This window comes from Pterocles gutturalis, unplaced genomic scaffold (assembly GCF_000699245.1).
Source record: "Pterocles gutturalis isolate BGI_N339 unplaced genomic scaffold, ASM69924v1 scaffold29395, whole genome shotgun sequence".
NCBI classification, from domain to species: Eukaryota; Metazoa; Chordata; class Aves; order Pterocliformes; family Pteroclidae; genus Pterocles; species Pterocles gutturalis.
In genome coordinates this window covers 25,348-47,386 of record NW_010139200.1, presented here as the reverse complement: position 1 = coordinate 47,386, position 22,039 = coordinate 25,348, and the positions used below count along the sequence as shown (strand labels likewise).

At 39.9% G+C, this 22,039-nt stretch overlaps 1 protein-coding gene across 1 annotated transcript in view; it reads right to left on the bottom strand.

Moving 5' to 3' along the window:
- The window catches only part of CREB5 (cAMP responsive element binding protein 5), a 77,156-nt gene that overhangs the window by 42,356 nt on the left and 12,761 nt on the right, over nt 1-22,039 (bottom strand). The gene's annotated exons all lie outside the window — the stretch shown is intronic.

Below are 22,039 nucleotides of genomic sequence, written 5' to 3'. Positions count from 1 at the left end.
GCAGGTTTTTCCAAGTTCTCAGAGCTCTAATTATGATGGTGGGTGAGGAGAGGCAATTTGCCAGTGTACCCTTGGCAACCTGTTTATATGGCCTTTAAAGTTAATACAAGAAATAGGTAAAATATGAACTGACATACGGATTTAGCAAACCTTGCACTCCTTCAAACGCCGCTTTGCTATGTCCTTCCCTTCCACTGCCCAGTTCTCAGATGTGCGCACCAGGATATGCCTTAGCATATATTTGTAAGAGTTCCCACTAGGTACAAAGGTGATGCCAATAGGAAGACATTAGTCTTTATAAGGTTAAGTCATTTCTTTTTAAAAGAATGAGGGGGAAAAAGCCCTTTGATGGGCCAAATGCTGCTCCCCCTGATGCTGGCATAAATCCTGAACTTCAGTGAGTATTACAAAGGGACTGCTCAGGATGTACGCCACATAAGTCAGAGCAGAATGAGGCCTGATAACTGTTTATTTTTTAAAAATGAAGGCTTTAAAATAAACCATATGGATTTTCACTTACATTAGATGTGTAAAGATGTCTCTGAAGAGCAGTTTGTAAAAGCAGAGGAAACCGTATACTGTGCATCAGACCGTACAGTAGAGCCAGGAATGCATCTAGAGCCCTGTGAGAGGCATTCAGCTCTGCAGGCAGTGCCTGCAGCGACTCTGGTTTGGGCAAAAGCGCTGTATTCCTTTAAGCACAAGCTGGTGCACCATGTAGCAGAGAGGCTGTAGATTCAGCTGTGTTCTTACCTCACTTTCCCTTCTGCAGTGACCTCATCCTGTTACAATGCTACTATTCATGCAGATGGGGTGGAAGACTGCATACAAAAGTTTTATTTAGGCACATAAACATGAATATTTAGCCAGTTTGATTAGAAATGAAAGCCAAATACTACTACTTTTTGCAACCTGGGAGAAAGATTTTTATTTTTCAATAATCCTGATTTTACAAGCCACTATTGAAAAACAATATAATGAACCGCATGTAACAATTTATCTGATAATCATGTTAATACCCTTGTCCTCAGTGATCCCACAGCAGCTTCTTTTCCTTAAAAATCTTAGTTAAAGAGAGCATATGCAAACATGCACCAGAAGGAGATAAAAGATTGACTAAAAAACCCCAACCCTGAATCTGATTCTCAGCAAGCGTAAACTGATGTTGCTGAAGTCACCATAGCTCTGTAGATACTAGATTTATTCCTTGCTGAAGCTCTAAGCCCAAACTGCTGGTAATATATATGCTATTTCACTAAGTGGTTACCATGTCCCTCTCTGTGCCTTGCAGAGTTCTTAGCCATGCATAACCATAGTGATGAACACTGAATATTCCATTGTTGAACTTTCTGAAGCTCAGAGGATGAGTGCTTACTCATGCCACTTGTATCAGTCACCTGGCTGGGAGCCTCGGCTGCCCCTAGTCCTGCGGTGCCACCAGAGAGCCATCCAGAGAACCTAATGTCAAACTGTAATTAGCTCTTAACCTAAGTGCTCCATTAACTCTATTAGGAGCTTTGGCTTCTGATTTAGACAGGTGTCTCAAATCAGGCTATGTAAATAAACCACAGATACTTTCCATAGCTAGACCTGACATTCCACCAATTTCAAATTAAGAAGATGAGCAATTAAATCATTCTGCACCCTATTTCCTCTGCTCTGCAGTTCTCAGCCTCAGTTACCTCCCTGCCATGTCAACATCTCAGTGTTGATTCTGAACAACTCCATGAGTCATTTGTGTTGACTATATCTCATGTACTTGGGCAGTTACTACTACAGGGCTTAGGTGGCCTTACTGAATTCTCCCACCTGTGGTTTTTCCTGTATCTTTTTATAATAAAAGAGTTTCTATCACGTTTGCTCTGTATATGCAATCACATAACACAGCTGGCGGGAGTAAATTGCTGCAAAATAGAACTATTTACAGAAATTGTGACACTTTTCACTGGTCCAGAGTATGAGCACTCCAGTTTTGCATGGGTGTCCAGTAACAATTAAGAGTCTAAGTTCAAATAAACAGATCACAATTTACACACATAGTACATTCACCATGACAGCTATTCATGTGTGGCCTAATCATAAACATATCACAACTAAAAGGAACCATTTAATTTGACTTGGGTAGTCCTAGGGGTTGTTCCCATCACTGATACTTAATTTTCTTTGGCCCTCAAGTGAACTTTGATGCCTTTCTGTGTTCGCCTTGCCTTGTTGCACTTTACATGTCTTTCCCAATTCCCATCCTCCTTCAAAGGCAACATTTCTGCCTGTAGCTGAGGTTGCTCTCAAGTTTCTTCCTTCTCTGTTGAAAGTTTCCTCGTTTTACATCCTTCTTTGATGGTCTTTTACCTTCATCCTCCCCCACTTGCTAATAAAAACAGAGGAATGAGTTAAATTTCTGTCCTGTGAGCAGTCTGGGAAGGGACAGATCTGTCCACCACAACTCAGGAACTGAGGTCTGTCAACACTTCAGGCGTTGCTGGCCAACACTGGATAGGGAGTCAGCAAAATATTTTGCCGCTCCTCCCTGCTCTCCATAGATGGTAATTTTTTACTCCCTTCCTAACCACAGTCTTGCATCCCTAGACAGCCCCATCAACATCTGGAATCTACCCCATCTTTGCAGCCAAAGCCCAATCTGCTGAACTGCCCCAGGTTCATGAGAACATTGCCCATACCAAGACAATAATGATACAGATGAGAGAATGGTTAGCTCCCAAATGGGACCTTGATGTCCGCGGAGACTAGCACCCAAAGCAGACTGAGGCTGACAAAGGGTAAGCATGAATATAAAATATCCTGGGAAAATTATCTCCTGTGATTAATCTGCTAAATTACAGCTTTTATATCTTGTGCTTCCTGCGTTTGCAGTTTTCCCCATACTGTCAAAGAGGGACAGGGTTATGATGAGAAAGGGGAACAGCAGACTTGGACTCTGCAAAGCAGATCTGAGAGATTTTTGCTATAAATTTTGCTAGCCAGTTAATTAAACACATCTTTACAGGGATCCGAGTAGCTCTTAATCTTAAACCAATGATGTTTAGAATTTTACAAGCAATTTGATTTTATAATTTTACACATATTCCTTCAGCTGTCTTGCTGAAGCATATACCAGTAGCATTTATGAATTCATGTTTCTGGATGGATTCTGGATCACTCTTATCCTGAAACAGTGAAAAGTGTCACCGTTTCTGCAAATAGCTTCATTTTGCTGCAATTTGCTCTCACCAGCTGTGTTGTGTGACCGCTCACACATAGCAACACGTGATAATAACTCTTCTATGATAAAGACATAGAGCCACAAACACCCCTCTTCCTTTCATGTTTGTCAGCATATGCCGAGGTGCTGAGGGACACCTAACCATGTGGTGTGCGTTGCAGACCAGCTCTCCTTCTTCAGTGGCTAGTGGGAAACATTCACTGGGTCCTTACACACATTTTGGCATCTGGTAAAGGTTTAAGAATTCCTCATCTTCCACACAGAGAATCATCTTTCAAATCAAGATGAACTCCCAAAAGATGACAACTCTGACCCAGAAAGCATTTCAAATGCTGCACTTGCAGAAAACTGATTGTTGCAAGATTCCACTGTGATGATTAAGTGAATGTTTGGGAAGACCCTGAAAACTGCAGAAAATAAAAATTTGGCGTTGCTATTTCATGTAAATTCATCCTTGACAGATGAGATTTTGCCCAGTGGCACTTTCAATTACATGCCTCAAGTAAGGTTTTTAATTTAGATTTAATAAGACAGTTATTGCATGCTAATTAAATACTAATGGATTATTAAAAACATATTTTCTGCAGGTTTAACAATCCCATAGTAAGCACATCTATCTAAACCTGAATACACATGGTTCTAATCAGTCATTGGAATTAAGTAAAAACATAATTGCTGAAAGTTGAAGTATGTGATTGGACTCAAGGAGACAATTACAGTATGTCTATTACACAAACATGGATTTGATGGAAGAATTAATAGGCAATTACTATGTCTATCTGCTAAACAATGGCATTGATTTAAAAGTATTCATATGTCACACATATTAACTGTATTTATTTTTTTAAAGAATATAGAAGAACAAATACATTGCATTAAGCAGACTTATACACAGGACTGGTCAGTAAACTGCATTTCTTTTAAAAATGATTCTCAACTAAAAGACATTTCATTATTCTTAGACACAGATTTTTGCTTAGAAGTAGTATAGTGCACTTTTTATATAGTGTCTGCTAACAAAAAATATATCTTTATCACTTGCCAAGGATGATGTCACATTTTTAGTCTTTGGCCAATTCTTTAGCCAATTGGAGTCTACTTCTGAAGCATGTAAAACTATTTATCTTTCAAAAAATCTGGCAATCTCATTGAACACTTCTACACATATTGATGTATTAGGTACCCCTAGCAACCCAGTAAACAGAAAATAATCTGGGGGATTATTTTAACTAATGAGATAATTTAGTAATTACAGCTATTTTAATTAGCATTGGTAAAGACATCCTTAAAAGAAATTGATTGTTTAATAGCCAACCATCCTCTGTTGCTCCAGGTGACAGAAGTCACAGTAACAGGCTGCCCCGCTGAGGTCCTTACTGCGCCTGAGTCCCTGCCGAGAGGATATGGGCACTGGAGCAAGCCATCATCATGATAGCTTTAATACTTGGAACTGTAGAATGACATTTACTGAAGCCAACTATATGTACTGAAACAATAACCGGCTTTTTAGGATATTCTTACATTTCTCTGCACTATTGACACAAGTCTGCAAATATAAAGCAATCAAACCCAATTTCTGCAATGCAGGGATTAACAGTGTTTGTTATCTATTCATACTTTCTGCTCTTGACAGATCGCTCTCAAAATCTTTTGCAGAATTATCAGCTTGGGAAGAGAATAATATTCCTTTAGTTGCACCAGCACAAAAGCAGAAATGAGGACTTTCACAGCAGGAAGCCCCTGTTAAATACCTTGGCACTAGAGATGCCAACATAGCAGTCAAAAACTAATCACATCAAAAAGGAAAATTAATTTGGTGGTCTCAACCCATACGACAGTTGTGAGCTCTTTAAAGCTGCTTTCTGGTTCTGCGCTATGGCAGCGGGACAACCGCTGGAAAAAATAAGGTGTTGCAAGCCAGACTAGAGGTACCTTGGCAGGCTGTGCGGGTGAGCTTGCATCGCTCCTGCCAGCACTACAATTAGATGCTATCATCCCCTTGCATTCACTAGTACATGCAAAGTTTTAAAACAAACAAGCAAACCAACCACACAATGAAGTAATGGGCTGTTTTGCATCTCTCCTGGCATGAATACAACCTAATTCATCTGATAGCCATGCTACTGAAACCAAAGCACAGAAAACTCAAAGTCAAACAAATGAAAATGCACAGACTTATTCTTGTACTCACTCTCCCAGACAGCGCAGGAAAGGAGAGACAGTACAGAACATTTGCAGCGGTATCTATGGGATGACAAGCACTTAAAACCATTCCACAGTACAAGCTCAGAGCTAGCACTTGTGCCAAGTTTCAATGACATGCTTCAGTAACACAAATTGCTTACTGTTGGGCTTCATTTAACCATCCTGTTTCTAGCAGTTCTCTGAAGTATGGATTCTTCTCCCCGAGAACACAAAAGCTCAAGGTATGAGTTCATTGCTAAAGAACGAAAGCATCTCAGCAGCCCAGGCTGCCTGGTGATTTGCTGAGCTCCTCTGCGCCAGTTGTGAGTTTTCTTCTAATTTAACTGTTAAGGTTTAAGCTAGAAAGAATCCACTCAGTGAAGTGCTGTATCTTTACAAGCATGATCCTAATCCAAACCAGGAACAACCCTCCAATGAGGTGGTTTTTTTTTTGTATGTTTAATTTAGGAAAAGTGGCGCTCCTAAAACACTACAGTGTTTGCAGTAAAGACTGTGGTTATTCGGGTTTTGTAGAAACGCTGTGGTTTGGTCTCACCTTTAGAAGAGCTGTAACTAAAGCACCTTTTTTTGCTTTTTATGAATTGCTAGACAGGCAATAGGCTTTTCCCACAGAAAGCCATGTTTGCCTCAGTGCTCCTAAGCAATCTGTAAAACTTGCCTCTATTGCTGACTAATTATTACTGTTAAGCAAATGTTTTTCCAATGCTTATATCTGAAGCCATCAGACAAACTATAATTTGTGAACAGCCTTTGTATTTGGTAATAGTCTAACATGGCAGAGTCAGAATCCATTCATTAGCTCTGGCAGGGAGCTCCAGCCTCCTGTGCAAGGAGCAAAGATTAATGCGGACATTGTACTCAGGGTGGCCCTCATACTGCGAGTCCCATGGTTTCAGCTTCATTTATGAATCCAGAAATCTTTTTTAGTTTGCTCAGGAGTAAAATTGCTAGTGAATTAAAGCAGTGATATTTGTAAAGAAACTTACCAAGTAAGACATCCCTGATTTTTATATTATTTACACATAAACTAAGATAGTCATTTTACTAAATTTAAATTATATGCCACTGGCTGCTCCTAATCCCCAGAAATGCGCTCGGACAAATTTTTGATTGGAATGTGACTGACAGGGATGGGAGAAGAAATGTTCAAACTCAGTAATAAGAATAATGCCTAAATGCAAAATAGTAGCATATTCCCAGAAAGCAAGCCAAAATTGATGCAATTCAGGCATATCCTTTGCTCTGTAGTCTTGAAATATGCAGCCCTACAGTAAGACACACTGTACGTTCCTACATTTCTAGTTTGCACTTTGTGTTATTAACAGTTTATTCCTGACTTTTTGAAGTGGTTTTATTTATGTCATACTTTTTATTCTAAATATTTGTTCCTGATTGCAAATTTATCTTTTGACACTGAAGCTCATGCTGGTAGGGAAAAGTAATTTAACTGAGCAATTTAAGGCTTGATTCCCCAAACTACTTGTTCATCTGCTTAATTAGATGCTGAAATCACACTATGAAGAAGCACAAAGACTCATAGTGTAACTGTGAGCTGGGATGTTTATTGTCTGGGTTCTCTATGTTTTAATTTCGCTCCATATCTGCCATCTATTAGCCAGGCACAATATGTAAATATAAGTAAACATTATCTAAATTGAACTGTAAATACAACACACAATTATTCTGAATTAAAGTTTAGTAGAATGCAAGAAAATAAGATATCCTGAGAATATGATGCTTAAACTATCGATGCATTTTGAATTTATTCATTTAGCTTAAAAGCAAAACAGAGAGAGCATATCTCTTGCAGAGCTCATCAGTGACACCAGACAAGCTACCCAACACTGTCTTCAATAGCATCTTTTACTGAAACAAAAGGACTGAAGAAAAAGAAGGCATTCAACTCCACTCCTCCTTCTATATAGAAAATACATATTCTCCAAATGCACATCATTTGGAAGGAAATTGTCGGGAAATTATGAGTTTGTCTATAATTTCTTAAATTATGTGTTTGTTCATAATTCCTTTACGTGCAGAATTGACAGGAGTTACACTAGTGTTATAAATTTACTTTTTCTCTTCCTTCTTCAAAGCAAAAGAAGTTAAATTCCAGTTGCAGTTATGGCCTCAGGGAATCTAGGGTTTCACTAACACAATAGTAGTGAGTTTATAGAGTCCAAGACACCCCAGGAAAGCCATGAATAAATGTCAAAATATCCTACTTCTCTACTATGTGCGTTTCTCTATCTCATAGTAGCTTTATTTCAAGTAAACTTAATTTACAGGCTCCCATTCCTTTGAATTCAGTTTGCATCACTAGAAGTGTATCTGTAAAGTCTAGAGTCCTCCCTGGTTGTCCTACTGCGGGCACACACACAACAGCCCCCTGTCCCTGCACATTAAGACTCCCCCCATCCTAAAGAGCTTCCTCTAAGGGCAGGGAATCTTTCCATTGCTCAGGGCAGAATAAATGTGTTTGGGAGGCCAAAAAAACCCCCACACCTTAGTGCTATCCAAGAATAATGCCTAAAGAAGTAATAGCTGCATCCCCTGTGGCCACATGAAATGACATCATGGGTCCTTCCAGACCCGGAGGTGCCAATTCCCCTGGGCCCCGCCGATTCAGAGGTCTTCTGGAATTGAACATCCAAGTGATTTCTGCCCTCCAAACATCACCAAAGCCATTAATCATGACCTCATGGTACACACAAGGAGAAGAAAGAAATAGAAAGTGCCAAACTTATCTTTTAAGTGCCTTTTGCTCTTTCCAAGTATTTCTAATAGAGGTAAGACATTTCTTCAGTGCCTCCTTCTCCACTGTTCTTTTAGCAATCATCAAAGAAACCATATATATATATATGTATATACATGTTATTATAGAATGAAAGGTAAGAGGACTGATACAAATGCATCAGAATTCAAGAAAGCTGAGCTTTTAAGCTGATGAGGTATCAAAGCGTGCTCAGTGTTTACATGCTGTCAGAGCATGGAGCATGGACCCGCTGGGGAGCAAAGACAGGGAGCAAAATCAATCTGGGAGGACCACAAGTCCAGTAAAGTTCATAGAAAGGCTTTGTGCATGCCACAGTGCATCAATATACCTTTGTTAGATGTAATAAAGTCTTGGCAAAGACAGGTGATGACTCAGGAAGCACAAACAAAAACAGAGAGTGTCTGAAAAAGTAAAGAAAACAGCTCCAGCCTGTTTCAAGTTTAAAAGGAATATTACCAAAATCAAAAGCAACGTCTGGCAATTGGTCTCCCCACCACCCAAATTTAATTCTGACTGTGCTCCATTAGTGTTCAGAGATGGCTTTAGCAAAGTCCAAAGGCCATCAAAGACAGCCAGTTCAGAGCTCCTACCCTCAGACAGCTCACAGATCGTTTCTCCCCTAAGGAAGCTTCTGAATATAGAGCTGAAACACCCTCTACGAAGTTTCCAGAATGGAAACAAAAATATTTCTCTGAGGATGTTTTTCCTCTACTCTTGGGCTGGTAACCTGATGTGCACCTTGAACTTTCTTCTCCTGGTGCTGGTGCGGGCCCAGCCCCGTGGGTTGCTGGCCCTGCTGAGGGTCTCAGAGCAGCCAGGGTGGCTGGCTCACCTCTGAAGGCAATGCAGGCAAATCTGGTTGATTTTGCATTTTTAACAGACCACGAACATGGACATAAGAAGCTACCACATCTCGGCTGAGGGAACAGATGAGGCTGTTGAGCCTCCATCCTAAGAGCATGTCTGACTGTGCCTTAACGAGAGGGGTCCACCACGCCGCGCAGGTCAGCACTGCAAAGTCTGCGAGTGCTGTCAGGAGCCGACACAGGAGGCGTTAGTTTCTCCTGTGCTGTTGGGTCTCACATTGCAAAAGGGTGTGGAGATGGCAGGCAATGTGGAAAGCAGTGCTCAGCTTTGGGCGTTCTTCATCTCCTAAGCGTCGCTAATGCATGGTATTGCAAGCAAGGTCAAACACATGAAGTCAAAGGACACTGTTTCTGTATGTTCTGGAGGAGGCTTTTACAGTTACCCTAACTGGAAATGTGGCTTTTCATATTCATTTGAAGAAAACAGTTCACAAAATTAGAGTCATCAAAAAGGACTAGGCTACTCATATATCACAGTGACATGTCTCAGTAAAGCTTTGGAGACAGAGAGAAATACCAGTGGAAGACAATCAGGTTTTATGGTGGTGGTGTCCCCAGGCCAAATCCATCCTTCGCGAAACTGTGCTGACACCACTAAAGACACCCCAAGGATTAATTAGATTCATTACATCGTACATTACATAATGAGATCTGCATAGGGGAATTTCTTACAGTTTTACTGCTACAGCTTCTAGTGTTAAATAGGAGTTGTACACCCCTACCTTAAAACAAAGTTTCCAAAGGATTTTAAGGCATACATCACATAGACTACATAAAACTAATTTATGAAGCAGGTTTCCAAAATATACATGCTTCGGTCCTTGGCCCAGGCTGTTTCACAGCATCGCTATGTACTGTTAAATTGCAGCCATAGTCCCACTCAGGACAAGACTGCACTTCCCAGCTGTAAGAAGTGAGCCCTAAGAGATGAGAACAATCTCCAGAGAACACAAAGGCAGTACTGTCCCCATGGCCAATGATAAAATGAACCATGCACACACCGAAAAACTCTTCCCAGCAAACCTGTCTGAAGCCATTTTCTTTTAACCACCGGAGAAATAAAATGCAAGTTACAGGACTTGCCCTTCCCACCATGGGTTAAACCTGGGCAAAATGGGGTAAAACCAATTAACCTGAAGGAGAAGTGAAGTAAGACTGCATGTATGGTTGCAAGCTCTGTGCTGCTTTTGAGCCTCCAGAATGGAGCTCAGCTTGACATTGAAAAGCTTTGTAGAGGTTGGTCATTCTCTCAAACTTGACACAGTCGTAAATCCAAGGCACTGTGCAGCCAGGCACAGAGTTGTTTTTTTTTCCAGGGTGAGAACACATCTGAAACAACAAGCTCAGGCAGTATGGTATTATTTACTTACAGCTGAGCTTAGGAGATCGGATAGCAGCCTCAGAAATTATCCCAATTATTTGAAATTGCAGTATAGTGTAAGAATTCTGTCAGCAGAGACGAGTGCAAGAGACAGCAGTGGGAAAAATTAAGATCACTCTTTTTTTTTTTTTTTTAATAGAGCAAAATGAACCAAGGCAAGTATTCAAAAATAAGTTACTAAAAACCATTTTATAAACTAGCTTTAAAATCTCTTAATAATATTAGCTTACCTTCTGTTGTGTCTGAAGAAATATATATGAACCAATAATGTTCTCATGAGATTTCATTACTGAAAAGGCTCATTAGAAAAGGCATTAAAATACTAATTACCTCATAAACTATTTAGTTGTGTACCCACTGGAATAGTACTTACGAGTGCTCAAGCTCTTCATAGATCCAGCTAATCAATTAATGCTCATTACAACTAGAACGACTATGCAGACTGCAGCATGCAGGAGAAATAAATAAGTCAGAGGTTAGCAAAGAAAGTGACTTGGCTGTAATCGAGCCTTCCTTTGCAACACAACAGTTGTCTGATTAATTTTAATCAGTCTTTTTGGTACTTCTGGTAACGTGACTCTTCTCATCTTGAGAATCTCAGCTATTGTTATTGCTCCTTGAAGTACATAATTTATTATGGGAGATACATCAACTGCCATGTGGAGATTCAAGTGGACAGGTACAGTGTTCACTGATACCCCGCTAACATTACCTACTGTCTGTATAAACAAAGAGGAGAGGGGCTTGGGGTGTGTCTGGGGTGGTTTTCTCCTTCAAAGAAGAGGAGCAGCCACAGAGACACAGATACACTGCGGGCTTTCCTGCATGTGCTCTCACAGAAAGCAAAGCCCAGCATCAGTGCCTACTCTCCACCAAGGCCTGGGAAGGGGCAGGACACGTCTTACAGTGAGAACTGGGCTCTCACGGTGTTTTACAAATACCATGGGGGAAGGGGCCTTGCTTTATTCCTCACAGAGAGGGCACATATGCTCCTTCATTTCAGGAGCACCAGGACTGCGGACCCCTTTCTCCTCACTGGACTTGGTAGCCCAATATCAACATTGGTAGCGCCTGGAGCCTGGACGGAGACTGCTGGCCTCCTCTCCTTGCCTTTTGTCAAGATTCCAGAAGGGAGGCTCCTGGCACACATGCTGTCACCATTAGGCTTGTGTGGATATTGGTCCATCACTTGTGATGTTAACATGCCCCTGGGAAATAAAGGATGGAGATCGACCTGCAGGCAGCCTACAGCTTCAGGCAAATGCCATTTTCCAGCCATGTGCGCATCATGATTTCTCCTGTCGTGTAACAGCCAGCAGGCTGCCAGTGTGTTTCTGAAAGAAAGACGCTTTGGGAAATGCAGCCATCAGCATGATCTACAGCATCTCTGGTTAAAGACATCCAGGACTTAGTCCTGGTTGCTTATATCACCTCCTTCACATGTGCAACTCAAGAGAGCTTCACTTCTTGAGACCTTAAAAATCTCTGCAGAAAGATCTTACACACTCCAGAGAAATGCATGTTCATGGTCTCTGTTGTTTTCACTGTGGAGGGGACAAACCAAAGATAGGAACTAGTAAACTGAGGAACTTTAGAGCTGTTTCATCCACTGGTCATTGCCCACGTTGTGGTGACCAGGAGCCCTAGGGCTAGCCTGCTCCTTCTCTAGGAACAAGGCACATGCTGGATGGGTACTACAAGTCACAGCTATGTTACGTGGACTTTTGCGGGTAGTATTAAACTAGTGTCATATATATCAGTTTTACTAAGACTAGCATAAACATGACTTGAATTTTAAGTGTAGTAGAAAGGGAAGTTTTACTTTCTAAAATCTTTAAAATGGGATCAAGCTACCTTGTTTTCTCAAATTAAGGATTTGGGTATCCTTGAACAATCCCAGTAACCACAAATTTCACCAAGGGCAATTAATTCCTATTTTAATTCTCAGCAGTGATGCAGTTAATATACCAGTTTTAATATAAACCCTAGAATACCTCTGGGAACTCTTTATGCAACTAACTCCAACATTGCTTGGATCAACTTTCCGATCAAACTAATCCACCACTAACATCATTTAGAAGATGGACAACTCCCTGCAAATTGATGTAGCAGAACAAATTTCCCATTCCTTGTGCAAATGGCAGTCATCCTACATGTTAGTAAGTAGTTTTTGGATAATACTTATGGATTTTCAGTTATATATTGTTCTTCAACATTCTAAAGTATTTCAGGAAAAGTGGTTTCTTAACAAAAGATAAGGTAATGCATGAACAAATAGATGAACAAAGTTAGCCAAACAGGTATAGATAAGATAATGCTTGCACAGTAAAAGGGCATGGAATGAAGAAGGAAAAAACCCACCAAAACCACAGAAAAAAAAATAATACACACATGCATGGGTGCACAAACACACACACCTGCAGATATTTGACCAACAAAGCTGAAGCTCTTCAGATTGCTAGCTGTTACTATTGCCCACCTCTTGTTTAAATGAGGCACTCAGAGAGTCCAGATTTTGTACATATCCAGATATTAATGTTTTGGCAGGAGTCTTTAATTTAAAAGGATTCCTAGAAGATGAAGTTGCAGCAATATCTGCTACAAAAGCCCAAATATACAGTTTTGTCTCTGACACACACACACTGCACACCAAGAGCAGCCTTCAGAGCAGCTGCACATGCCTGTCGGATGGAAAGCAGATCAGGACTTCACCCACCCTTATCCTGGGTATCTTCCTGGGTATCTCCTGGCTGCTCTGTTGGCAGACAAAACAAAGTTCACGCTTAACCTCATGCTAGAGAGCTGCTGTTAACAGTCAGGGAACACAGTCCATCCTCTTTACATATATTTCTCCTCAACCACAAGCAGCACATAAAGCAGACTCTAGTCAAATCCAGTAATGATGCTAGGTATTTTGGTAAGAAAAAAAAAAAAAAAGCAAAAAGTTGGCACAGTAAGGCAAATGTCATGCTTTGGTGTATAGTGGTGTTCTGTCAGAAGCCAGACATATTAAAAATATTTACATAATTTAAAATAATTTGTACAGGTCTACTAAAGTCTATTTTGGGCTTTGGGCTTTAATAGAAGTTTAAACATTTGCTAGATCCCATCAGACTTCATGTGTAACCTTGGCACTTGAGGGCAGTATCAAGGATATGCCATTACTAAACTTTTCATATTAGTATGAGTGTGAACTGAAATACCATAATAAAAATATAACAATATTTCTTGTCACTTGAAAACAGCCCTGGACTTTATGTGTATTTCCAGACGGGAAACTAAAAATGTACTCTATGTTTGCACATGTATACTCAGAGGTGGCTTTTAGTCTAATTTAAACATTCCAGGATAATACGGCCTAAATATAACAACATGAATCATCATCAGTTTCAAAGAAATATCTGGCAATTTTTCATTATGAATCATTAGGGACAGGTACCAATAGCTGTCACTGACTGATATAGGAGAGTCAAAATCTCCCGGTGATTGCTTGGTATGATGAATCAATTATAAAAATTTCCTGATATTATTTTGAGGATTAGAGAAAATAATTTGTCTTTAAATATGATGTAATGAACACCTATAGGAAGCAAAGCTGAAAAACTCAGTCAGAAAAAGTTCATAGATGCTGTAAGAGTTGTCAAAACACCAGTGTGCAAAAAGAAAAATCGAGTATGTACTGTATTCTAAATAGAATAATAACATTGAAACCTAAAGCCAAAACCAACAAAATGCTTACCTGTCAGTATCAAACTGTGGAAGGGCCAGAGCCTGCCTAAAGGAAAATTTTGAGATTCAGAAGTATAAACTGGGTCCTCAGTTGATGCAAAACCCACACAGCTCCTCTGAAGTCACTGAATTTACACAGGTTTACAGCAGCTGAGGATCAGGGCTAAATTTTCAAAGCAATCTTTGACTATACCAGAATTGTTGCTGCTGATTTTTAAAAATAGAGAAATGTGAAATTTGATTTTAAACTACTTATGGGGTTTGTTGCCTTTCTGAACACTTATTTCAGAAAATCAAAATGGAGAAGAGAGGAGACAGGTTGAGATGCAGTGAAAAGGTGTCTATTTTGTTTCAAATCATTTCCAGAAGACTGAAAAACAAAGCTACAGGAATCCTGGCTTCTGTTGTTCTATTTTACAAAAGATTTCTTTTTTTTTAAAAAAAACCCATAATTTTAAACCCAAACTTTCATGAATAATGAAGGTAACAATCATAAATTAAAGTACTTCCACGCTGATGTTGTTACTAAATGAAAAATTTAATGCTATCTTAAAATAAGATTTTTAGAACATTTTTCAACATGGTAATGCGTTGGTTTAAGTGTGACTTTAATATATAAAATAGGAGAAAAAATAGCATTCCCATGACCAGAAGAGGGTGGTTTTGCATAAATTAAATTATATTCCTAAAAGGCTGACAGCCTTTTAGTCAAATCTTTAAAGTTCATATTTAGCTGGTCAAGGTCCATCATCCCCCTGCCTCTGCAACACAATGGGAAATGTCTCCAGTTATATCAAGTGTTTTGCTGTCTTTTTTGTGATGTAAGTCACTTAAAATGGCATAAACTATCTAAAGCAGAGTAACTTAGAGGTGCCCACATTGTCAGAGAAATTGCAATCCATCCTCAGCACATGAGCAACAACCTGTGAGTAAAGACTGCTCAGGTCCCCCAGGGGGGCGGGTAAGGTGGGCTATGAAGTAACTGTAGTACAAGGAGGACACGGAGCGCAGAGGAAACAGCCAACATCCCATGCAGCCTGACTGCAGAGCACATTTGGGAAGATTATTCATAGCATTTCAGACACTAAATCTGAGATAAACATTACTGGCCAGCAATTTGCCAGTAAAAACCGCAAGCGGAGCAGTTTGCTGTGTAAGTGTTTCCAGGGTGGGAGACCCAGCCTGTCCCAGTTTTTAAATTACTTCCTTGATAACTCTCCGAACATAAATAAGAGAAGTTGCACTAATGAACATCTGGAAGACAGTATATAACCTTCCCACTGCTGAAAAGTGTCACCGGCCATATCTGACAGAAGAAATAACAAATGCTGAACACAGCTTGTAGCAGTATTTCAAAGATGGCTGTGATCTTAGAAGGAGCTCTACAGGGGTATTCGTTACTCCTGGTTTGGATATGGTTGACATTATGTGAAAACTAAGTGCTCTCCTGAGATTTCAGTGAAAGCCACGATGGCAGGGAAGCTGATCTCACAAGGCTTCCATCATCTCAGATGACAGAAGTCTCAGAAGATCAGTTAATTTTTGTCATTCTGAGCCAAAATCTCATCAATAAAGTTCAAGAAATTTCAGGGGCATTAAATCCAAACACAAACCATCACCTTCATTTGGATTTGAATCCTAAATTTGAACTGCAACTCCTGTAAACTTGAGGAGTTCAGTCTCCCCATTCTTTCACTAGTCCTGAAAAAAGTAGTATATTTCAACAACTACATTGATATTACCAATATTAACAATAAATATTAACTTGAAAAAATACATATACATAAATTGTACTCAGACAGAAGTTGTGTTTTCTGGAAGTGGCAGCCAGAAATTCTTCTGTGCTTGTTTCAGCTCTTCCACTGACAAATTGTGTGGCCTCTAGTGAGTCACTTCACTTTTCTCTCTCAGTTCAACAGTCTAAGATTATTTATCTCACAGGAAAGCTATCATAATTAATAAACGGCTTCATTAGCTACTGCATAGTTTTTTAGAAAATGCTTGTTAAGCCTGTCCCTAAAGAAGAGATTTATTGCCATGAGATTTTTCCTTCCAACTCTTGAGTCCTCGGTGGTTAAAATATGGAGCTGGTAAAGTATGTGACTGACACCATCCCCTCCGCCCCAAAGCCCATCACTCGTCAGGAGATGCACTCGTACATCCCAAGCAAACGCAGGGCTTAACGTGCAATGGCCTGAAGCTGCAAAGCAGCTTCCATTATTCATGGCTCTTACAAAAATCTTGGAAAGCGAAAGCTGTACATATTCCAAGCAAAAGACTGAAATATATCTATGTGAAGCAGAACTTCCCTGTAATGCAACCTTGTTTTTATTTTTATAATTTCCTTTTTCCCTGGCTTTGCTACCATAAGGACTCGCTTCTTCTTGTACCAGCTCCCACCGACACACAACTTTACACAAACAAAAGTTTTTCTGGAAGGGACAGTTCAGCAACAAACAAGTCACCCTCACGTATTCAGATGCATCTGACTTAAGTTTCAAAGCCTTACAAAAGCCAGCAGTTGATGTGTTGGGCTAGATGATAGCTACAGCAAGCAAATATTGGGATTGTATTTCAATTATTGCTATGGTTACAAAATGAGGGTGGACACTGGAGGGAAAAGGAGAAAGAGAAACAAATCTACAAAGACAGTAAATCCTCTGAGGAAAGAGAGGGCGGTGGCGAAACTTTTGAGGGCTGGTGGGTGGGGGAGAAAGCGAGGTTGTTTTAACTCCCATCTGAATCAAGGCAAACAAAATAATTAAAATCCAAGTTCTTCTAGGGAAATACTACTGATAAGATCACTGCTGGATAAAGTGACACAAAAAAAGAAAAATGCAAGGAATTGTTACAACTTGTGTTTGCAATAAGCAATGCAATTTGTATGCACTCAGGAGAAGCGAGATCACATACTCAACATGTATTCGCAGCAGCTATGAGTAACTGAACCGGCTTGCTTCTCTGTTGCACTTATTGAGCCACTGACAGCTTAAGAAGAATTAGTTCCTACCCAGTCTAGTCCATAATCCAGCATTTAGGCATGACGAGTACAAGGTCCTATTTCAGTAAACAAAACAAAATATGATCAGCTTCACCCATCACGTTAATGCCTTAATCCACAGCAAGGCATACTGTCTGCAGGCAAAGCTACTGCCCGGGGAGGATTTTAAAGCATAGATCAGGAGCACACCGAAAGGCTGACTTTGGGGATTTTAAAACATAATCACAAGGGTAACAGGAGATACAATTTCAGAACAGTAAGTTTTGTCAACAGTTGCAGAAGCACCTTGAAAACATGAAAACAAAAACATTTCTCAGTTATCCATACAGGAAATTTTGTACTGTCTTTTTTTTTTTTTTTGGTGTATAGGAAGGCTTCACATTGCACATTTTTGTTTCTTACGCTGCATTCATTGCTTAATTGTGAAGGCCAAGATGAAAAACTGTTGCTGAAAGCTCTACAGATGTGTGACATTTTTCCTTCTGCTTGGTAGTCCAGAATCTGTGCAAAGAAAAGCCTTCTGGCCCTGAAGCAATGTGTGTTGCTCTACTGAAGCGACTCCTTTCCCAGCCAACTTGATAGGAAAACACAGACTTCAAACCATTTATTATATTTAACAAAATATCTTCAGTCATAAAGCATTAAGTAGCTAAACTTACATCTTCAGTGGCTTAGATCCTGCCTGGACTGCCAGCACCAGCCACCTGCCTGAAATCAGGATGGAAACCTTGCAGCCCTGGGCCCAGAGCCGGTGCCTAGCAGGATGTCCTTCCCAGACTGTCCGAGTATGCCACTGCTGTTAGGGCAGCACTCTTGTTTTCACATCCAGTGGCTGCTGCAACAGCTGAGCCGAGTACCAAGCCGGGGCCAGGGGTAAGAGCTGACTCCAGCAGTTTCTCCCTTTGCACCACCACAGCTCATGGGCACAGAAATGCACATAATTTGTAAAACAAGGAACAGAAGACTCCATTCAAACGCAGTCCCCAATATGCATCTGAAGAAAGTTGGCCAGATTTGTGGCTGAGCCTTTCCCACTTGGTTGTTTCTGGAGAACGCGAGCAGTGCCTGTCTGACAGCTGTATGAAATGCACCCAGATCCCCACGGTCAGTCCTGCCTTTCCGCTGGGATGGAGAGCTGAGCAACACTTGGATCGGGATTTTCAAAGCCACCGGTAGGATCTGGACCCTTAACTCTCATTAAATCGAATCAGAATTAGTGCTGATGACAACTGGCTAACCGCAATTTCTTTCACCTCTCTCCTCCTCCTCCACCAAAGCTGTCTAGCATTCTTAGGTAAATTATGAGGTCCAGTTAGTATGGATATTTTACCATTATAATTAGGAACATGCTTATTACTGGTTTACTACTTTTCTTTTCTGGTCATGTTTTCACTCTTACATCTGATAGACACTTTCAAATTAATTTTCTTATTATTACTGTTCAACCTAGTAATCAGAAGGAAGAAACAATAGCCCATAGTCCTACATCTGATATGAAAATAACTTTTTTTTTTTTTTTTAAATCATAGAGATTCTGTCAGGAAGGCAGGCACATCCAAGCCACACATAACACATTTTATTTAAATTTTATAAAACTATGTATCCAGCAAGGGGCAGAGGGAGAAGGCAAAATAAAAAATTAACAGGTCAAATTGAAAACTGTGGTTTTAAGTTCGATTATTTTCATTGCCAGCCTGCCTTTTATACCTCCTTTCAGAGCTCATAAATCTCTACAGGTAAAGATCAATGCCTTGCAAAATTCAGATAGAGAGGCATCAGCTCCACCAAAAACAACTGCTGTGACGCAGCTGTCCAGTGGTTCAGTGCACGCTATTTATCTTTCACTCTAGTACTTCACATGGTATTGCACTTCTGAGTTATAAAACCTTGAATACTCTGGAACTGCAAACCAAACTGTATGTAAGCAGTATATTAAGGCAAATGCACCGCCAACAATTCCGAGTTCATAATATTCTCAGCCTACTGAACCACATGTTAATATGCTACACGTGCTATTCTGCATTTTTTACCATGTACACTTACAGCTATATGTTTCCTCCACTTTCCAATGCAATATATTTTAATACAAAATCAATGTGGTTTTGGTAGGTAGCAGAAAGGTTTTATCCACTCAGCTCTGAATCTAAAACGAAAGCAGTATTGATTTAGATGTTCACTCATTCATTTACTGGGACAGTTTGAAAGTGCTAAGTGATAACCTAATTGAGAGGCACACTGTGTGGGAAACTGAGATTGTTGTGATAAATTAAATCAGTTCTCGGATGTCATCTACAATACTTTAATATTTGAAGGAACATTCTCCAGAAAAAATTAAAACAAGAAATGAGCATCTTGAGTGGCAGTGTGTGGCTTTCTATAAATGCCAGGTAATACAAGCTGATTAAAATATGTATAGATAAAAAAATTGCATATTATAGAATCATAATATTAATGCAATCTATATTCTATGTGTGTCCATATAAGTGCTCATATATGTATGTATTTGTCAGACTGGCTTCCATCTCCTACTACAAACTGATTATGGACTAATCGAGGGTGTGAATCTTTTGCCATCTATCTGCTTTCTCTAAAAAAGCCTGGCATCACACAGCATCCACACTGATATTATCTATTGATATTTATTTAACAGAAGCAAATTAAGTCACATGCATCACCAACTAGTGTTATGACTGCGGCATACCAAATCATGTTGGCATTGCTCAGGTACATACTTTCATGAGGCCAGAAGGATTTGGTCTCACATCTGGGTCTCAGACCTAGAGGATCCTGTCCTGCATTCTCTCATGTAGGCACAAAGAAAATGCTGATCCATCTGCTACAGATTTGGACGGCTGATGAATTGGGCCCAAAGTCCCCCAAACTTCTCCAGTTACTGCAGTCATTAGCCACAAGCAGCAACTCTGCCTAGTGTTGAAGACATATATTCTTCACAGAGTGGGCCAGCCAAAGAGAACATACACAGTACTGGATGCACCAGCAGTAATAGAATTAGCAACATCTGGGAAAATTTGAAATTGCTTCCTAATGCAGGACGCAAAACAGTAAGGTTCTAAGCACCTTCATTTTGCACCTTTTAAAAAAAATTCACCAGAGTATGCCAAGTCTCATGCTTTGAACATGAAGCAAAGTAAAATAGTTAATAATAAGAACAAACATGCTGTAATACAGATGATTCAGATTTTAAATTCATGAACTTACATGTAAGAAATAATTTTGCTCTGCATATTTCCTACATTTTTTCCACTTCGTATTCATGCAGAGTATTGTTAAGAGATTCATACTCCTCAAAGCAGTGGCTAAACTAAGAGGCTTTCAACATTACATGTGTGCTCAAACAGAAAAGAAGTAAAAAACTAGAATATAGAATATTAAAAAAAACCCTGCATTCAAAAAGAAGAAAGGTCCTCGAGTTCTGGATTATACCTCTTACTCTTAATAGTTAATGCACGTGGATTTTTTCCACCTCTGGAAGAGTGGCAGAAGGCCCCTGAGAAGCAAAGGGGCTGCTTGTTCACCATACTGTGTTTTGGAACTGATAGCAATTTCTGATTGAAAGAACCATGCATTCATACATTAGGTTTAGGAACAAAACCTGCTTATCCAGATTAGAAAGTAATTTGTATTAATGTACAGTTTCATCTGTTAATGCACAGAATTCTCACCATATGCACTAATAATTCAATCTTGTTCTTAAGTAGCCTCACATTTCCAGTAAAAAAGGCAGGTGGTGGTGGGGGGAGAGTAAACTACAGAACCTTTAGTCCCCAAAACAGATGCCAGTTTTAGATTTATTCAGCCAAGGAGTATTTAGCTTGGCTCAGCTACACTTGAGTTGAAAAAACACTCGCCTATTCCAAAAAGTTTTTAACAAGCTCTGCTGCAGATGCTGTTGCCATTTGGCATGTCACCATGACTGTGTGGTACAGCAGAGAGAGAACTCTTGACCACAGGTTTTCCTTGGCTGGGGGAGCCAGCGCTTTTGGCTATTGCTCTTCTTCTGGCCAACTGGCTGCATGTTTACAGAGTGTGGTTTTAGACGCGGTGTTAACAGAGGTTGGGTTAACAGCCTAACGCAGACCAACAGTGAGGCGAAGGCATGACCTATCTAATCTAAAAAAACAGAGATAGAATAAGCTCATATAAGTTGTTGCTCTTAACCAAGAGTTATCTTGCATGCACCATACCTACAGACAAGAAGATATTTTTCTTTGCCTCAGGACAGATGACAGCAACTTTAAAAGCTGTACCAGTCATGCAAAGTAGAAATATATAAAAACATGTGGTTGCTTAATCTTTGTCGGCTTGATTTCATTCTCTCACTTATGACAATTTTACCTTGGCAAAATGCCACTGAAAGAAGTTCAATGAAGTTACTCCTGTTTTCCACTATGATGAGATATCTTGAGAGGATAAAAACCCTACAGAGTTAAACTACAAACCTCTGTCCTTGTATTTCCACTAGCCTGCACATGGCATTTTTGAAACTGAAAAAGCCTAAGTGTTTTTACATTGGTGAACGTGGTTCCAGGGTATTAGAGCCAAATCCCTCTATGAGAGTGCATATAAAGCTGGGGAAAACTTACAAATGCCCATTTGTAGTTTAGTTTACCTACATTAATCCTATAGGAGTACATATGCCTGAGAAGCCTCAGCCTTGTAAGACATACAACAACTTTAAAAACCACTATGACATTTGACCCCTATAAATAAATTATTTTTGTCCAAATTCTGACTCTTCTTTTTGATGGCAACACCTTGTTCCACTCAAGAAAATTAAAATATCCCAGTTTTATATACATCATTCGGTCTGCTTGTCTAACGCTGCCATTACCCTGAGACACCA